Raw genomic sequence first — 19890 nt, 5'->3', positions numbered from 1 at the left:
AAATATTAATAAGAGATTGGCTAAATAATGGTATATCTGTTTCCGTGGTTAAAGTTGGATCTATATATCTTGACAGAAAAGGATATGCAGAATGGGGTGCCTGGAAGTCTTGGTCAGTAGAGTGTGCAACTCTTGATCTCAGGGTTTTAAGTTCGAGTCCCACCTGGGTGTAGAGATTACTTAAAAATAAAATCTTAAAAAAAACGATATGCAGAATATATTAAATATAAAAAGCAAGTTTGGGGGTGCCTGGGTGGCTCAGTCGGTTAGGTGCCTGACTCTTGATTTCAGCTCAGGTCATGATCTTGGGGTTGTGAGATCAAGCCCCACATGGCTCTCTCTAAAATGAATGAATGAATAAATAAATAAATAAAATCTTTAATTAAAAAATAAAAATAAAAAGCAAGTTTACTGAATAGTGTGCATATTTTATCCTTTTTGTGTTAAATTTAAAATAAAAAATAAATACATAAATTTTTAATATTTTCCAAAAAATTAATAATGGCATGGGGTGTCTTTCATTAAACTTCACACATGTACTCTCAAATTAGTAAAAACAAACATATTTTTACTTTTTTTATTTAAAGATTTTTATTTATTTGACAGAGAGAGAGAGAGAGCGAGAGCAGGAACACAAGCAGGGGGAGTGGGAGAGGGAGAAGCAGGCCTCCCACCGAGCAGGGAGCCCGATGCGGGGCTGGATCCCAGGACCCTCGGATCGTGACCCAAGCCAAAGGCAGTCACTTAACCGACTGAGCCACCCAGGCGCCCCAACATATTTTTACTCTTGAAAAAAAGAGAAAGTATTAAATTCAATCCCCTTTATTTTGCTTTTAAACTAAATGCAGAACAGAATCAGAATATATTTATTGCTGGAACTGTGGCTTAATCTGGTAGTTTCAGGGGGAAAACTACTACTTCCTATGGAGATGTATAATAGCCTATTATAAACACAGATTTTTTTTTCCCTGAACAATTTGAAAATAAGTTGCAGACACCATGCTCCTTTACTTTTACATAGTTCAACATGCATCTCCTAAGAATAAGGGCACTCCCCTGCTCAACTACAATTACTACTGCTTATGAAAATGAACAATAATTTCATAGAATCTAATATTCGAAACACATTTGAACCCTAAGTTGTTTCCCCACATACCTTTTTTTCCAACCAGGATCCAATTAAGTTTCATGTATTTCATTTGGTTATTATGTCTCGTTAGTCTCTTTTAATTAGAGCCAGTTTTCTTGTAGAAGGTTCCACATTTTGCATTTAAATTATTAGTATATATACTGTTTATTTAATCCCCTCCATGACATAGACTTAATTAAAAAAAATTTTTTATGAACAGTTTTTTATTGTGGTAAAATATAACCTAAAAGTTAGCTTTTTAACCATTTTTAATTATATACTTCAGTGGCATTAAGTACATTCACATTGTCATGTAGCGATCACCATCATACATCTCCAGAACTTTTTTGTCTTCCCAAAATGAAACTCTGTACTTATTAAACAATCACTCTCCACTTTCTCGTCTCCCGGCCCCTGGTAATCACTATTCTACTTTCTCCCTCTCTGAATTTGACCTCTCTAGGGACCTCATATAGACAGAATAACACACTGTTACCTCCTTTTGCAGCTGGCTTGTTTCACATACTATAATAGCTTCAAGATCTGTCCATGTTGTAGATGATGTATCAGAATTTCCTTTCTTTTTAGGATGAATAATATTCCATTGTATGTATGTACCATCTTTTATTGTCATCAGACAATGGACAGTTGGGTTGTTTTCACCTTGTGACTTACTGACTATGAACATTTTAAGACATACCTAAAGGTAGAGAAAATTGTACAATAATAACATTCGATTAAACAATCATCAGGATTTTTGGATTTAACCCCAATGCAAAGTATTCATTGTTTAAAAAATTTTTAAAGGACATTTTCTTACAAATTCTCAATGCCATTTTCATGTTTACCAAAATAACAACTCTTTGGTTAGTTGGTATCATGTAATACCTGGTACATAATCTAATTTCCCTGATTGTTTCAAAAAGTGTCTTTTATAGTTGGTTTGTTTGAACCATTAAACAAGATCCACACACATTACATTTGGTTGCTTTTTAGATTCGTGCAGTCCGCCCTCACTTCCATTTTTTAAGATGCCATTATCTTACTGCGTAACAGACTCAATTATATTTGCATGTATTTACAGGGGACTCCCCTCCCCCCATTTTAAAAGAACCAAACACTGTATTTTGAGGTTCTTGAACCGGTTTTTTACGGAAATATTTCAAGTGGTTATAAAAACACACTATTTCTAAATTCATATAAACCTCATACAGTAACGCGTAGCTCCATCCTTGTCATACGACCACATTACAATTTCGCAAACCGCAATTTTGGTCCCGGTAGATGCAGCTTCTACAGCAGGGGGCAGAATTACCTCTCCTAGAAGCCAAGAGCCGAGAAGCCCCTTCCCTCGGTAAACCGAGAGACTGGTTTTCAAGTGAAAAAGAAAACTAAAAGTTTCCTCTGAATAGAGATAAGGTAAATTCCCGGAGAACGTGGTGTTGAGGAAACATTAGTGACTTAAATAATACAGACTAGAGATTCGGGTTGAAAGAGCAATCAGATTTGGTTCAAAAGAGGGGCAGAGTTATTGGAGGACATCGATGGAGTGATGGTGGGCAACTAGGGGACTAGGGTGAAGGGTCGGAAAAACAGCCTCTAAAGAATTGAAACCTGCTCAGGCACTGCCGCAGGAGAAAAAAACCGACACCCGGGGGAAAGCCCCTAGGGTTACTGGAGTTGAGCGAAGGACGGGAGCAAATCACAGGGAGTAACTCCGAGGGTCTAACAGGTAGTACTGGAGCCGGTTTTTCGAGAGACTGGAGAAATGCGATAAAAGGTACTGAGCACAGAGCAGGTGAACAAACCACTCCCGTCCACCTCTCCGCACCTAGGGCAAGACCGGCCCCAACCAGCCTGCGCCTCTACCAGGTAAAGATAACGCAGGTGGCGTGACGTGTAAGCGCGTCACCACCCATGCCTCCGCCGCGGGAAGTAGTTCCCATCGCGCCGGCTCCGAAGGGAGCTGGATGAGGGAGCCTCGAGCCGCTCAGGACGTGAGTTCCGGGAGCGACGAGCGCGCAGCCAATCTCTGGGAAGGAGGGAGTGGCTATCTTGGCCCCGCAGATCCCTCCGCCCGTGCTTGCTTGTGCTGAGGCTGAGGGAGCCGCCATTTTGGATGCTGAGCTTTAAGTGCCAAGTTCCTTTGATCCGTTTTCACGCCTGGATTCAGCCAGGTGAGTGTGGCAGTCTTAACGTCAAGGGTCTTTGTTTTTCTCCTCGCACTGCGCTCCGGATTTAGAAGTCCCTAGTCTGGGGTTCAGACGACCCTGAGGTGGCAAGTGAGGAGAAAGGAAAGGATCCTGGGTTTGGGGTCAGGCCGGTGGTCAGGCCGGAGGTCAGGCCGGAGGTCCGCGGTGTGGGAGGCCGCTTGAGGCCGGGGTTGGGGGCGTGGCAGGGCCGAGAGCCGCTTGGATACCGCTGGACCTGGCTACCTGAGGCGGCGAAACTTTCCTGTTGTCCTTCCTGCCTCGAGGACTCTCCCCCGAGGCGGAAACGCCGCGGCCTCGGCTCCGGCTCCTGTTGGTGACAGGGCTCGGCCTGCGGTATCGGTAACACCCCTGTGCGGTTTCCACTGGTCCAGAGAGACTTCGGGAGGTCGGGGTCTGCCTTGACCGCGAGAGTCTGATCGCCTCTACCTGGCGGGGCGGCCTCCTGAGGTGGTGCCCCGTTTGGCCGGAGGAAATTGCCTTTCTCTTTAGCTTAAGCGAGCAGCGGTCTTTTCCCCTTTCGCAGATTCCCCCGTGTCTTACGGGAGACCTTGTGAAGAGCCTGAGGCCCGGTCCTTGCCTTTCTCTTCTTTGTGTTCTCAGCGCTCCTCTTCCGCGGTGCTGGAGCTGAGGACTTGAAACGGCAGCGTAAACTTTTGCCAGGATCGGGATCCATGGAGGGTCCGTTTACAATCAGGCAGTAGGAAAGACACAGCCGCTTTCATTCTCTGCAGTAGTAAAATTAAAAGCCGCTCATAAATAGCTCTTTTCGGGGATTGTAATTTTTTGTTTTGCGTTATGCTTTTAACTTTTTTTTTTTTTAAGATTTTATTTATTTGACAGAGACACAGCGAGAGAGGGAACACAAGCAGGGGGAGTGGGAGAGGGAGAAGGAGGCTGCCCGCTGAGCAGGGAGCCCAATGCGGGGCTTGATCCCAGGATCCTGGGATCATGACCCGAGCTGAAGGCAGACGCTTAACGACTGAGCCACCCAGGCGCCCCTGCTTTTAATTTCTTACTAAAATTTCATACTGACTAAAGAGTATAATGAATTCCTTCCTCATCTCGCATCAACAGCGTTCAGTTCAGGGCCAGTTTTGTTTATTTCTCTCCTTGTGCATGTATTTAACACAATAGTAAGTGGGTGCGTATACACGTAGAAGCCTTTTGACTCCTTTACCTGCAATCCAGTAGTCCGTGGGAAATTTTGTTTTTACAGCTTTCTCAGAATCACATCTTCTGGGAATAAAAGACTTGGTAATATCCTTTTCTTAGAAGATAAAAGAGTGTTTTGAAACTTGAATGTTAGCATTGCATTTTAAAGTCACCCAGTTTTCTAAATCCTCTCATTTTTAAAGTACTGTTATGGTTTTGTCCAAATGATTTGTTTTTACTCTCTGTGCCTTTGGTCTTTTAAGTGATCAGGAGCCTCCAGAATCCCCAACTTTAGTCTACTTAAGTTCTCATTCCTTTAAAATTAGAATCAAGTCCCAGCTGTATGTAGTTTATTCTGATTTAAAAGATAAAACTAGAAAATAGGGTGTAGTCTAATGAAATAATTTCAAATGCAGGAAAAGTAGTATGCATATGAATACTACTTTCAGCATTATTTATATGACAGATGTCAGAAAGTTGGAGAAATAATTTAAAAATTACTATGGAATATTAGGCAGCCATTAAAATAAAGCTAAAGACTGTAACAACAGATACTATGTCATGTGATAAAAGGACTCAGTGTCAGAGTCCATGATTACAGCTCTGTAAAAATATGAGGAAAACTTCGTGGTAAACGTATACCCAGTGACTTTTCTGTAATTTTTTATATTAATTTTATTGAAACAAGACAAAAATACTTTCATAATGTGTACACATTTCAGTAGTTATAGCTTCTTCCAGGATATCTGATGGTCTCTGCTTTCTGTAGTCTGTATTTGTGAGTTTACACATGATGCTACTGGTCTTGTGGCCCTTCATTTTATTAACTTTTTAATCTTGGATTAATTTAGTCAGTGAAGATTTGATAACGGTTAGCAGTGTGAAAATACAGGATAGTTGGCTTTCTGTAAATCAGAGGTTTTAAGGATTGGACTATATTAATTTGGAAATGCTCTCTAGCTTGTTTGTACTCTTATGTCACCTCTTCATAGCTTCATTACAGTGGTCATACCTAAATCTGTTCATATCATTTATTTTATAAGGAAGAAGTATTCAAGATAAGTAAAATAATACATTTCAAATACAAAAGTTTTTCTTGATACTGCATGATATCATCCTCGTCACTATTGACTTTGCTGCCTCCCTTCCCCACTTGGCACTTTTGGAGCTACATACTCTAAAGCTTGTCTCTTAGGGCTTCGGGATCTTTTTTTGCTTTCTTTCCTTTTTCTTTTTAATTAAAGATTTTATTTATTTGAGAGAGAGAGGGAGAGCACAGAGGAAAGAGAGGGAGAAGCAGACTCCCTGCTGAGCAGAGAGCTGAGATCACCACCTAAGCCGAAGGCAGACACTTAACTGACTGAGCCAACCAGGTGCCCCCTCCTTTTTTTTTCTTTTTTTTCCTATTTTTAACTATAAGTAGAGCTTTCAGGATTACTTCTGCTGGACAGCTTCATAATTTTGGGCAGCAGGTGTGAGCTGCAGCAGTCTCACCTTTTCCCCCAAATAATATGAGGAATGACTCAATCCATGGTTTTACACCTCCCTTATTCAGAATAAGGAGATCCTTCTTTGAAAGGCTCCTAAAAAAAGAAGGAAAAGACTGCTGGAACTGAATGATAAAAGAAGGACTAGATGGATTTGTTGTTCCAAAGTTAAGGATTGGGATGAAATGAGTTGGGAAGAGCCAAGAAGGGCACGTGGTGGTATGCCAATAAAAATAGATCAGTACAGGCATACCCTGGAGATACTGTCGGTTTGGTTCCAGACCACCACAATAAAGTGAGTCAAATGACTCTTTACTTTTTTTTTTTTTTTTTTAAAGATTTTGTTTATTTGAGAGAGAGAGAAAGAGCACAAGCAGAGGGAGCCACAGAGGGAGATGGAGGAGCAGGCTCCCCTCAGAGCAGGGAGCCCTGATGCACGCTCGATCCCAGGACTCTGGGATCATGACCTGAGCCCAAGGCAGACGCTTAACCCACAGCCACCCAGGCGCCCCTGAAATTTTTTGTTTTCAAAGTGCATATAATAATTAATGTTTATACTACATTTTAGTCTGTTAGTGTGCAGTAGCATTATATCTGACAAAACAACGTGCATATCTTAATTTAAAAATATTGCTAAAAAAAGACTAACCATCATCTGAACTTTCAGCAGGTTGTAACCTTTTTGCTGGTCGAGGGTCTTCCCTCCATGTTGGTGGAGTGATCTGGGTGAAGCTGAAGCTGTGGCAATTTCTTAAAATGAGAAAATAGTGGAGTTTTTGCATCAGTTGACTTCTTTCATGAGTAGTTTCTCAGTATATGATATTGTTTGATAACATTTTATGCACCATAGAACTTTCTTTAAAAATTTGAGTCAATCCTCTCAAACCCTTTTGCTGCTTTATCAGCTAAGTTTATGTAATATTCTAAATTCTTTGTTGTCATTTCACCAATCTTCACAGCATCTTCACCAGGAGTAGAATTCATCTCAAGAAACCACTTTCTTTGCTCATTCATTCATAAGAAACAGCTTCTCATCAAGGTTTTATCATGCAATTCAATCACATCTTCAGGCTCCACTTCTAAATTTAGTTATTTTACTATTTATATATTTATAGTTACTTCCTCCACTGAAGTCTTGAACCCCTCAGAGTCATTCATGAAGATTGGAATTAACTTTTTCCAAACTCCTGTTATTGTTGGTATTTTGCCCTCTTGACATGAATCAGATGTTCTTAATGGCATCTAGAATGGTGAATCCTTTCCAGAAGGTTTTCAGTTGACTTTGCCCTAATCCATCAGAGGAATCACTATCTATGGCATCTCTGACTATGTAAGATATATTTCTTTTTATTTATTTATTTATTTGACAGAGAGAGACAGCGAGAGAGGAAGCACAAGCAGGGGGAGTGGGAAAGGGAGAAGCAGGCTTTCCTGCTGAGCAGGGAGCCGGATGCCGGGCTTGATCCCAGGACCCTGGGATCATGACCCGAGCCGAAGGGAGACGCTTAACGACTGAGCCACCCAGGCGCCCCATAAGATATATTTCTTAATAAGACTTGAAGGTTGAAATTACTCCTTGATCCATGGGTTGCAGAATGGATGTTTTGTTAGCGGGCGCCCCAAATGGCTTCTTTCTTTAAACCTCATAAATCAGGGGCGCCTGGGTGGCTCAGTCGTTAAACGTCTGCCTTCGGCTCAGGCCAGGATCCCAGGGTGCTGGGATCGAGTCCCACATTGGGCTCCCTCCTTGGCGGGAAGCCTGCTCTCCCTCTCCCACTCCTGCTGCTTGTGTTCCTGCTCTCGCTATCTCTGTCTCTGTCAAATAAATAAATAAAATCTTTAAAAAAAAATGTTAATCTCATACCTCTCCATCAGAGCTCTTGGGTGACCAGGTGTGTTGTCAATGAACAGTAAAAGGAATCTTTTTTTTTCTGAGTAGTAGGTCTCAGTGGTGAGCTTAAAATATTCAATAAACCATATTCTAAACAGATGTGCTGTCATTCAGGCTTTGTTTCATTTATAGAGCACAGGCAGAATAGATTTAGCATAATTCTTAAGGGCTCTAGGATTTTAGAATGGTAAATGAGCATTGGCTTCAACTTAAAGTCACAGGCTGCATTAGCCCCTAACAAGAGAGTTAGCCTGTCCTTGGAAACTTTGAATCCAGGCATTGACTTCTATCCAGCTATGGAAGTCCTGGGTGGCATCTCCTTTCAGTGTAAGGCTGTTTCATCTACATTTAAAATCTGTTGTTTAGGGGGTGCCTGGGTGGCTTAGTCGGTTAAGCATCCGACTCTTGATCTCAGCTCAGATCTTGATGTCATGTGAGTTCAAGCCCCACGTTGGGCTCTGTGTTGAACATGGAGCCCTTAAAAAAAAAAATCTGTTGTCTGGTATAGCCGCCTTTATTAATTATCTTAGCTATACCTTCTGGATAATTTGCTACAGCTTCTGCATCAATACTTGCTTTACCTTGCACTTGTATGCTATGGAAAATGGCTTCTTTTTTTTTTTTTAAGATTTTATTTACTTATTTGACAGAGAGACAGCGAGAGAGGGAACACAAGCAGGGGAAGTGGGAGAGGGAGAAGCAGGCTTCCCGCTGAGCAGGGAGCCCGATGTGGGGCTCGATCCCAGGACCCTGGGACCATGACCTGAGCCAAAGGCAGTTGCCCAACGACTGAGCCACCCAGGCGCCCCAAATGGCTTCTTTCTTTAAACCTCATAAATCAGGGGCGCCTGGGTGGCTCAGATGGTTAAACGTCTGCCTTCGGCTCAGGTCATGATCCCAGGGTCCTGGAATCGAGTCCCGCATCGGGCTCCCTGCTGGGCAGGGAGCCTGCTTCTCCCTCTGCCTCTGCCTATCTCTCTCTCTCTGACTCTCATGAATAAATAAATAAAACATTGAAAAAAAAAAAAAAAACCTCATAAATCAACCTCTGCTAGCTTCAAGCTTTTCTTTTGCAGCTTCCTCTCCTCTCTCAATTTGTAGAATCGAAGAGTGTTAGGACCTTGATCTGGATTAGGTTTTGTCTTAGGGAATTTTGTGGCTGGTTTGATCTTTTATCCAGACCACTAAAATGTTCTCCATATCAGCAATAAGGCTGTTTCACTTTCTTACCATTTGTTCACTGGGGAGCCCTTTTCATTTCCTTCAAAAACTTTTCCCTTGCATTCACAACTTGGCTAACTGATGCGAGAAGCCTAGCTTTTGGCCTCTCTCAGCTTTTGACAAGTTTTCCTTACTGAGGTTAATCATTGGTAGCTTTTGATATACAGTGAGAGACGTGTGACTCTTCTTTTCCTTGAATACTTCGAGGCCATTGTAGGGTTATTGATTGGCCTAATTTCAGTATTGTTTCTTAGGGAATAGGGATGCCCAAGCAGAGGGAGAGAGATGAGGGGAATGGCTGGTTGGTGGAGCAATCAGAACGTACACATTTCTCAACAAAGTTCATTGTCTTACATTGGAGTCATTGGTGGCACCCTAGTTAAAATTGTACAATAGTAACATCAAAGGTCACTGATCACAGATCACCATAACATATATAATAATAATGAAGAAGTTTGAAATATTGTGAGAATCAGCAAAATATGACAGATGTGGAGTGAGCAAATGCTTTTGGAAATACGGTGCTGATAGACTTGCTTTGCAGGGTTGCAAACCTTCACGTAAAAACAAAACAAAACAGTATCTGAGAAGTGCAATAAAAAGAGGTATGCATATATATAAACTAGAGAGAATACTGTAAGAACTAGTTTTGTAATCACTAGTTCATAATCATTTCATAGGGTTTTTGTTATAGTTGTTTACATGTCTTACTTTTTTTTTTTTTTTTTTATGTCATTCTCATTAGATTGTGAACTCTTTGAAGCTTTAGGGTGAGGTCTTACTTAAATGTCTGTGGTGGCTTAGCACAGTGCCTGATAGAAGAGCACTTAACAAGCATTTGGTGAGTGAGTGCATGACCGTAAACGTGTTGAGGCATAACATGTTGGAATAACCTCTGAATCATAAAAGGAATTTTAAATGAGTTACTGAACAATATTAGTATGTGGTATGTATATACATATTCATATATACCTACATTCATATATGTTTGTTTTATGTATATAGATGTTTGTGTATGTATAAAACAGTAACTTGGCCAGAATATTTTATTAACGTTCAGATTAATATCCTTAATCATGCCAGGTACAAAGGTTATGGTATTTAGCTTTGGAAACAGGTTCAAGTCCTGAAATGGTAATTAAGTTGATACTTTGTATTAGACTAGTTTGGGGTCTAATGATTTATTTCATATATTGATAATTATTTAGGATAGATCTTTAGTTATTACCTTTGTGGTTTAATGTCATTGTCTTTTAAAATTTTTTTAATTTTTTAATTTTTTTTTATTTTTAAAATATTTTATTTATTGGTCAGAGAGAGAGCACAGGCAGGGGCAGTGGCAGGCAGAGGGAGAAGCAAACTCCCTGCTGAGCAAGGAGCCCACGTGGTACTTGATCCCAGGACCCTGGGATCATGAGCTGAGCTGAAGGCAGACGCTTAACCGACTGAACCACCCAGGCGTCCCTAATTTTTTTTATTTTTTAAAGATTTTATTTATTCGAGAGAGAGCAAGCACAAGCAGTAGGGAGAAGCAGACTCCCTGCTGAGCAGGAGGGTGGATGTGGGGCTCTATCCCAGGACCCTGGGATCATGACCTGAGCTGAAGGCAAATGAGGCCCTTAACCGACTCAGCCACCCATGCGCCCCATGTCATTGTCTTTAATTATTCATTTTTTTTGTAGAATAGGAATCTAATTTCTGAAAGTTGAAAATCCTTGAAACTTAGGTGTGCCTGACTGGGTCAGTCAGAAGAGCATGCGACTCTTGGTCTCTGGGTTGGGCGTATGAGCCCCAGGTTGGGTGTAGAGATTACTAAAAACATAAATTAAAAAACTTAATTGGGGCACCTGGGTGGCTCAGTCGTTAAGCGTCTGCCTTCGGCTCAGGTCATGATCCCAGGGTCCTGGGATCGAGCCCCACATTGGTCTTCCTGCTCCGTGGGAAGCCTGCTTCTCCTGCTCCCACTCCCCTGCTTGTGTTCCCTCTCTGGCTGTGTCTGTCTCTCTCTGTCAAATAAATAAATAAAATCTTAAAAAAAAAATTAATTAAAAACCCTTAAATCTTAACAAAATACTTTGGCAAATTATTTGTTTCCTTAAATTTAAAACAAAACAATTATGTAAGTCAGTGGAATTAAAAAACAATGTTACTTTTATTTTTCTTTTTCCTTTGGAATGGATTTTAATTTTAGATTCAATTTTTGTTTTATATGTGGGGTAATTACATTTTCTATTTCTTTGTGTCAGTTTTGGTAAGTTGAGTTTAAGAGATTTGTCCATTCTTGTTTGAATATATAGGTGTAAGTTGATAATGTCCCCTTTTAATTAATGTCTCTAGGATCTGTAATGATATTTCCCTCTTCATTCCTGATAGTTTATGTCCCCCCCCCCTTTTTTTTTTTGCCAGTTTTCTATAGACTTACAAGTTTTTTAAAGTAATCTTTACGTACATCATGGGGCTTGAACTCACCACCCTGAGATCAAGTGTCATATGCTCTACTGACTGAGCCAGTTGCCCCAAGATTTGTCAATTTTTTTAAAAGATTTTATTTGACAGAGCACATGAGTGGGGGGAGGGGCAGAGAGAGAGAAGCAGGTTCCCCACTGAGCAGGGAGCCTGATGTGGGGCTCTAAATCTTGGGGTGCCATGGTGGCTCAGTCGGTTAACCATCTTGCTTCAGCTCAGGTCATGATCTTGGGGTCCCAGGATCGAGCCCTGTGTCGGGCTCCCTGCTCAGTGGAGAGCCTGTTCTCTCTCTGCCCCTCCCTCCTGTTCTGCTCTCTCTCTCTCTCAATCTCTCTCTCTGTCAAATAAATAAGTAATTAAAAAAATTTTTTTTTCTAGATAACCAGCATTTGGTTTTGTTGATTTTTCTGTAGTTTTCCTCTTCAATTTTATTGATTTTTTGCCTTGTTTTTATTGTTTCCTCCTGCTTGCTTTGGGTTATAATAATTCTTTTTACAGTTCATTATGGTGGAAGCTTAGATTACTAACTTGAGACCTTTTTTTCTAATATAAGCATTTAGTGTTGTAAATTTCCCCTTAAGTACTGCTTTTTTATTTATTTTATTTTATTTTTTTAAAGATTTTATTTATGTGAGAGAGAGAGAGAGAAAGAGAGAGCATGAGAGGGGAGGGTCAGAGGGAGAAGCAGAGTCCCTGCTGAGCAGGGAGCCCCATGTGGGACTTGATCCTGGGACCCCAGGATCATGACCTGAGCCGAAGGCAGTCGCTTAACCAACTGAGCCACCCAGGTGCCCCTTAAGTACTGCTTTTTAAACTACATCCACAAATTACAATACTTTCATTTTCTTGCAGTTCAAACCTTTAAAACATGTTTTTCCTGCTTACAACTTCCTCTTTGACCTGTGGATTATGTAGAAGTGTGTTTAATTTTCAAGTGTTGGGAGATTTTCTGCTGTCTTGTTAACTGATTTCTAGTTCAGTTCCATATGGTTAAAGATCATACTCTGTGTGACTTCCGTTCTGTTTTGTTAAGATTATTTTGTACCCTGGGATATGGTCTATATTCAAGTATGTTCCATGTGCGTTACTGTGTTGGGTGGAGTGTTCTGTAACTATCACTGAGGTACAGTCGGTTGTTTGTGGTGTTCAGTTCTTGTATATCCTTGCTGATACTCTGTCAGTTTGATCAGTTACTGGTGAAGGCATGTTGAAGTCTCCAGCTATAAATAGGGATTTGTTAATTTCTCCTTTCCTGTCTGTCACTACTTGCCTCATGTATTTTGAAGCTGTTTGTTAGGTGCATTCACTGTTAGGATTATTATATTTCCTTGGTGAATTCACTTTTATCATTATATAATTACAGCAGTATATAATACTCCTTTTTTATCCCTGGTTTTCCTTGTTCTGAAATCTACTCTGTCTAGCATTAGTATAGCCCCTCCAATTAACTTTAACTTTCTTTTTTAAAATTGAGTTATAGGGTGCCTGGGTGGCTCAGTCAGTTAAGCATCTGCCTTCAGCTCAGGTCATGATCTCAGGGTCCTGGGATCGAGTCCCACATCAGGCTCCCTGCTCAGCAGTGAGCCTGCTTCTCCCTCTGCCATTCCCACTGCTTGTGCTCTCTCTCTCTCTCTCTGTCAAATAAATAAATAAAATCTTTAAAAAATAAAATAAAATTGAGTTATAATCGACATAAAACATACTAGTTTCAGATATACAACGTAATGATTAGATGTTTGTGTATATTGTGAAATGATTGCCACAGTAAGACTAATAAACATCCATCACCATACATAGTTAACAAAATTTTTTTCTTGTGATAAGAACTTCTGTGTGTGTGTGTGTGATAAGAACTTTAAGGTCTACTCTCAGCAGTGAGAGTGTACAGTATGATTAATTTGTACATTTACATCCACATGACTTATTTATTTTATAACTGGAAGCTTGTACTGAAATGGGTGGAGGCGTGCAAAAAATGTAAACTTCCAACTTTCTTTTGGTGAGTGTGTGATAGACCTTTTTCATCCTTTTAAAAAAAAGTTTTATTAGAGAGTGCGCGTTCATGCACGAATGGGGGGAGGGGCAGAGGGAGAGGAACAAGCAGACTCTCCACTGAGCAGGGAGCCTAATGCAGGCCAATCCCAGGACCCTGGAATCATGACCTGAGCCAAAGGCAGATGCTTAACCGATTGAGCCACCCAGGCGCCCCAACTTGCTTTTTTTTAAAGCTTTCATTTATTTATTTATTTTTAAAGATTTTATTATTTGAGACAGCACAAGCAGGTCGGAGGGTCAGCGGGAGAAGCAGGGAGCCTGACGTGGGGCTCAATCCCAGCATCCCGAGATCATGACTCAAGCCGAAGGCAGCCATTTAACTGACTGAGCCACCCATGCACCCCTTAAGATTTTATTGATTTATTTGAGAGAGAAAGAGGGAGCGTGTGAGTGATGGGAGGAGCAGAGGAAGAGGGACAAGCAGATTCCGTGTTGAGTGCGGAGCCCAGTGCAGTGCTTGATCTCATGACCCTGAGCTCATGACCTGAGCCAAAATCAAGAGTAGGATGCCTAACACACTGAGCCACCCAGGCATCCCTCATCCTTTTACTTTTAACATACTCATTTTATCATATCAAAGTGAGTTTCTTGTTGATAGTATATAGATGGGCCCTTTTTTGGACAGTCTCTTGTCTTTAAATTGTTTTTAGACCATTTCTATATAATTTTTTATGTAATTATTATATTTGAATTTAGGTCCACCATTTTATTATGTTTCCTGTTTTTTCCTCTGTTTTTCATTTCTGTTTCTGCTTTTGCCTTCTTTTGGGTTATTTGAACACTAGTATTCTAGTTTAAATTCTGGTTTTTGGTTTTGTTTTTTGTATAATATGTTTTACAGGTCACTGTAGGGATTATAATGGATGTACTTTCACAGTGTACCTAGAGTCAGTATTTTACCCCTCCCCCCCCCCCCTTTTTTTTAAGATTTTATTTGACCCAGAGACAGTGAGGGAAGGAACACAAGCAGGGGGAATGGGAGAGGGAGAAGCAGGCTTCCTGCCGAGCAGGGAGCCTGATGTGGGGCTCAGTCTCAGGACCCTGGGATCATGACCCGAGCCGAAGGCAGACACCTAACAACTGAGCCACCCAGGCACCCCAGTATTTTACCACTTCCTGTGGAATATAGAGACATCCTATGGGTCACTTTACCCTGCTCCCTTTTTTCCATTATGTTTATCTTATGTACGTACATTGAAAACCCCATTAGACAATGTTACTAGTTTTGCTTTTAACTATAAAAAATGCATTTAAAGACACTCAAGAGGAGTCATCTATTATATTTCCCAGATATTTATATCTGTAATGTAAGTTATAGGTATTTTCCATTTTTTTCCTTTTTTTTTAATATTCCAGATTTCCTTCTGGTATCACTTCTGCTTGGAAAACTTTTTTTTTTTTTTTAAGATTTTATTTATTTATTTGAGAGAGAGAATGAGAGAGAGAGAGCATGAGAGGGGGGAAGGTCAGAGGGAGAAGCAGACTCCCTGCTGAGCAGGGAGCCTGATGAGGACTCGATCCCGGGACTCCAGGATCATGACCTGAGCCGAAGGCAGTTGCTTAACCAACTGAGCCACCCAGGCACCCCTGCCTGGAAAACTTCTTAAGAGGTTTGTTGGTGACAGATTCTTTTATTAGTTTTCCCTCATCTGAGAATGACTTTATTTCACCTTCATTTTTGAAGGATATTTTCGGTGGATATAGAATTCCTGCTTAACAGTTCTTTCAGCAATTTAGAAATACTGTTCCAGAGGCACCTGGGTGGCTCAGTCGTTTGAGCGTCTGCCTTCGGCTCAGGTCATGATCCCAGGATCCTGGGATCGAGCCCTGCATCAGGCTCTCTGCTCTGTGGGAGGCCTGCTTCTCCCACTCCCACTCCCCCCTGCTTGTGTTCCTGCTCTCGCTGTGTCTCTGTCAAATAAATAAAATCTTAAAAAAAAAAAAAGAAAAAGAAATACTGTTCCACTTCTCTTCAGCCTCTATGATTTCTGATGTGAAATTCATAGTCATTTGAATAGGTCATCTATAAGTAATGGATTTTTCTCTGGCTCCTTTCAGTATTTTATAAATTTATCTTTAGTTTTCAGCAGTTTGATGATGATAAGTCTGGGCATACATTTCTTTGGGTTTATTCTGTTTGGAATTCCCAAGCTTTTTCAGTCTATACATTTATGCCATTTGCTAAATTTGGGAAGTTTTCAGCCTATAGTTTGCTTTTTTTTAAGATTTATTTTATAGAGAGTGTGTGTGCAAGCTGGGGGGAGGGGAAAAGGGAGAGAGGGAGAGAATCTCAAGTAGACTCCCAGCTGAGTGTGGAGCCCTATGTAGGGCTCGATATCATGACCCTGAGATTGTGACCTGAGCCAAAATCAAGAGTTGGATGCTTGACTGGCAGCCAGCCACCCAGGTGCCCCTTCAGCCTATAGTTTTTCACTATTTTTTGGTACCACACTTCTGGGACTCTGAGGACACAGATATTAGATCCTTTACTATTGCCCTACAGATCTCTGAGACTTTGTTCACTTTTTCAGTCTTTTTTTAATCTCTTTTTCAAATTTGATACTTTTTATTGATCTGTTTTCAGGTGCCCTGGCTCTTTCCTCTGTCATTTCCATTCTGCTATTGAGCCCATCAGTGAGTTTCTTACCTTGGTTATTGTTTTTTTCAATTCTAAAGTTTTGTTTGTTTTCTCTTTGTATCTTTTATTTCTTTCTCATTTCTTTTTTTTTAAAGATTTGTGAGAGCATGACTACGGGTGGGGGAGGGGCTGAGGGAGAGAATCTTCAAGGAGATACCCCACTGAGCATGGAGCCCGACGAGAGGTGCGATCTCCCCACCCAAGAGATCATGACCTCAGCCGAAACCAAGAGTTGGACACTGAATTGAATGAGCCGCCCAGGCACTCCCTTGCTTGTTTTTTAAAGACTACACATGTTGTTCTAAGTATAGCTAGTTCATTAATTCTGACTGCTGCGTAGTAGTCTGTTGTATGCTTCTGTCACATTTTATTTGTCCTCTTGTAATGGACACACAGTATTCTGCCACCTCCTTACTACCATAGGATCCTTTTTTTTTTTTTTTTTTTTAAAGATTTTATTTATTTGACAGTGAGAGACACAGCAAGAGAGGGAACACAAGCAGGAGGAGTGGGAGAGGGAGAAGCAGGCTTCCCGCTGAGCAGGGAGCCCGATGTGGGGCTCGATCCTAGGACCCTGGGATCATGATCTGAGCTGAAGGCAGATGCTTAATGACTGAGCCATCCAGGCGCCCCACCATAGGATTCTTATACATGTGTCTTCATGGCCCTTTCTACAAATTTCTTTGAGGGTATATGTTCAGGAATGGATTGCCAGCTACCAAGGTATACATTTACTTTACACATTAAGGCATACATTTTATCAAATACTACTAGACAAATAGAGTATTATTCACCCTTGTAAAGGAAGGAAATCCTGTCACACGCTACAACATGGACTCAGACTTTACTAATACTCTTATATATGTCAGGATACATAAATATAAACAGCATGTTTTATTTATCCATTCATCTGTCAGTGAACATTTGGGTTACTTTCACCTCTTGACTATAGTGGATAATGCTGCTAGGAACATGGGTGTGCAAATATCTCTTTGAAATTTTATTTTCAGTTCTTTTGGATATATACTCAGAAGTGGGATTGCTGGATCATAAGGTAGTTCTATTTTCAGTTTTTTAAGGAACTACCATACTGTTTTCCATGGTGGTACTCCACTTTACAGTCTCACCAACAGTGGTACACAGGGGCCCCAGTTTTTTCCATATCCTTTCAAACACTTTTTTTCCTTTTTTTTTTTTTTAAGGTTTTATTTATTTGACAGAGCACAAATGGGGGGGAGCAGGAGAGGAAGCTACAGAGGAGGAAGAAGCAGGCTTCCCACTGATTAGGGAGCCTGATGCGGGACTCAATCCCAGGATGCTGGGATCATGACCTGAGACAAAGGCAGACATTTAACTGACTGAGCCACTGAGGCGCCCTTACCTTTTTTTTAAAAAAGATTTATTTATTTTAGAGGTAGCACACAAGTTGGGGTGGACAGAGGGAGAGGGGGAGCAGACTTTGAGTGTGGAGCCCCACACTGGGGTCAATCCTGTGACCCTGAGATCATGACCCCAGCTGAAACAAAGAGTTGGTTGCTCTACCGACTGAGCCACCTGGGTGCCCCAGTTTTCTTTTTTTAGGCTGTTCATTTAACTTCAGTTTTCTAGTCTGGTTAGCTGAAATCTTAACTACAGTGTAAATCTGGGGTTGCTTTGTTAGATCTAAGTTCCTTCTTGTTTGGTCTTGTGTGTGTGTGCGTGTGTGTGTGTAGCCTTTATGCTTGATAACTTCTTCTCCAGAGCCACATAGCATCATTCCTCTGATGTATGTCCCTGGAGGCTCAGTCTTGTACACTGTGTCTATAGGCCCCTTTACTTTCTGCCTTCCAGTTGGGGGTAGATGGGAGGTACCAGGAGACCAGAGGGCAGGAGGAATGAGGGCTAGCTATTTATTTCCTTTCTCCTTTCCTGCCAGGTTGCTGCAAATTGTCTGCATGCCTCTACCAATGACCTTGATTCCTGTCTGGAGACCCTCTTCATATAGCTACTCATGCGAGGTGTCAGTTCCTCTTCTTTCCCTTTCAGGCCTGGATGTTAGTGGTTCTGGGGCAATACACTATCCTTTGTTGGTTTCTTTAAACCTTAGCCACACCTTTGTACATAGTCTATTAAATTCTTCTCAGGTTACCCAGGTTGTGGATGCTAATCTGTTTTCAGCTGGAATCCTGATTGTTAGAGTCCCTGAACAGGCCCTGTGATTTTACTTATTGTTCTAGATTTAAACAAAAAAATGTTATTAATGATAAGATCAGTAATTTGGGTTTATTTTTATCTGCCTTCCACAGGTTTACAGTAGGCTTTTGGAGTTTCTCTTTCCCAAACATCCCCAGCTAAAAGATGAAGAGTGAAATATAAACAACTTTGCCACACTTCAGTATTTTCAACTTCCTTCACAGAATTGGATTTCTGTTAGCAGCATAAAACATTTGTTAAGCACCCCTTTCAGAGAATTTTAGCACTTTTCTTCTTCAAAGTCCCTTTTCTTATGATTTGGGATCTTTTCCTTCCCAGGCTGTTTCAGCAGTCCTAAACTAGCATTTGTGGACACTGGCCATCTTCGGCAATATGTGAAATAAAGATGTCTTTACACTCTCTAGCATTTCATGTTGCTAAAACCACTCCTTTGTTACCCATTTCCTCTGTTAACATGTGTCTTTCAGTGTCTGGCTCACTTTAAATGCCTATTCTGATGAATTAATTTTTTTGGTAAACTTAATTTTCCTAAATATGTATTAATGTATTAATCAGCTCTACTCTTTTCATGTCCTCATTAACTTTTGCTTTTTTTTGAGATGGGGAGATGTATTGTTTTTGCTTTGACTTTTTTTTTTTTTAAAGATTTTATTTATTTGTCAGAGAGTACAAGCAGGGGGAGCGGCAGGCAGAGGGAGAAGCAGGCTCCCTGCTGAGCAAGGAGCCTGATGGGACTTGATCCCAGGACCCCGGGATCATGACCTGAGCCAAAGGCAGCCACTTAAATGACAGAGCCACCCAGGTGTCCCTTTATTATTTTTTTAAGATTTTATTTATTTATTTGTCAGAGCAAGAACAAGCATGGGTAGTGGCAGGCAGAGGGAGAAGCAGGCTCCCTTCTGAGCAAGGAGCCTGATGCAGGACTCGATCCCAGGACCCTGGGATCATGACCTAAGCTGAACCTACTTAACTTACTGAGCCACCCAGGTGTCCCTCCTTTGACTTTTAAAAAAAGTTTCTTGTTCCTGACAGAACTCTCCCTTTGCCCCTTTTCCCCTTCAGCATAGTTTTCTAAAGGGCTCCTCTCCCTTCCTTCTAAAATTCTTCTCTCCCAGGCATTCCCTTTCCAAGACTTCATTTGTGCATTTCAGATGCACTTTAGTGTTCCTTCTTAGGAGTCTGGGCATTTGTCTCTGGCGGTAAAAAGCTAGGGGACTTTTTATTTCTGGTTGTGGTTTTACATCCATAGTAGACGTGCTGCTAGTTTTCCTCTTTTGTCCTCCACAAACTGTGTTGCCTATTTTGCTTTCTGCTAAGGCATGTGGCTTTTGCTTTGTGCATAGGAGAGTGCCTGATAGGAATTGTTAGTTTGTTCTTATGTTTGTTGAGTGATATTTGCTATTGCCTTCATCTTTTTTTTTTTTTTTTTTAAATGTTTTTTTTTT

General features: G+C 41.0%; 1 protein-coding gene across 2 annotated transcripts in view; it reads left to right on the top strand.

Moving 5' to 3' along the window:
* Window positions 1-3202: 3202 nt before the first annotated feature.
* IST1 (IST1 factor associated with ESCRT-III) overlaps window positions 3203-19890 on the top strand; it is a 34379-nt gene continuing 17691 nt past the window's right edge. For both annotated transcript variants that reach the window (XM_032424230.1, XM_032424229.1), the window contains exon 1: window positions 3203-3306. The gene's annotated coding sequence lies outside the window, so the exon portion shown is untranslated. The remainder of the gene's footprint in view (window positions 3307-19890) is intronic.

Source organism: Phoca vitulina, unplaced genomic scaffold, assembly GCF_004348235.1.
Source record: "Phoca vitulina isolate PV1807 unplaced genomic scaffold, GSC_HSeal_1.0 scaffold30, whole genome shotgun sequence".
Lineage (NCBI taxonomy): Eukaryota > Metazoa > Chordata > Mammalia > Carnivora > Phocidae > Phoca > Phoca vitulina.
This window is presented reverse-complemented; position numbering and strand designations above follow the sequence as displayed.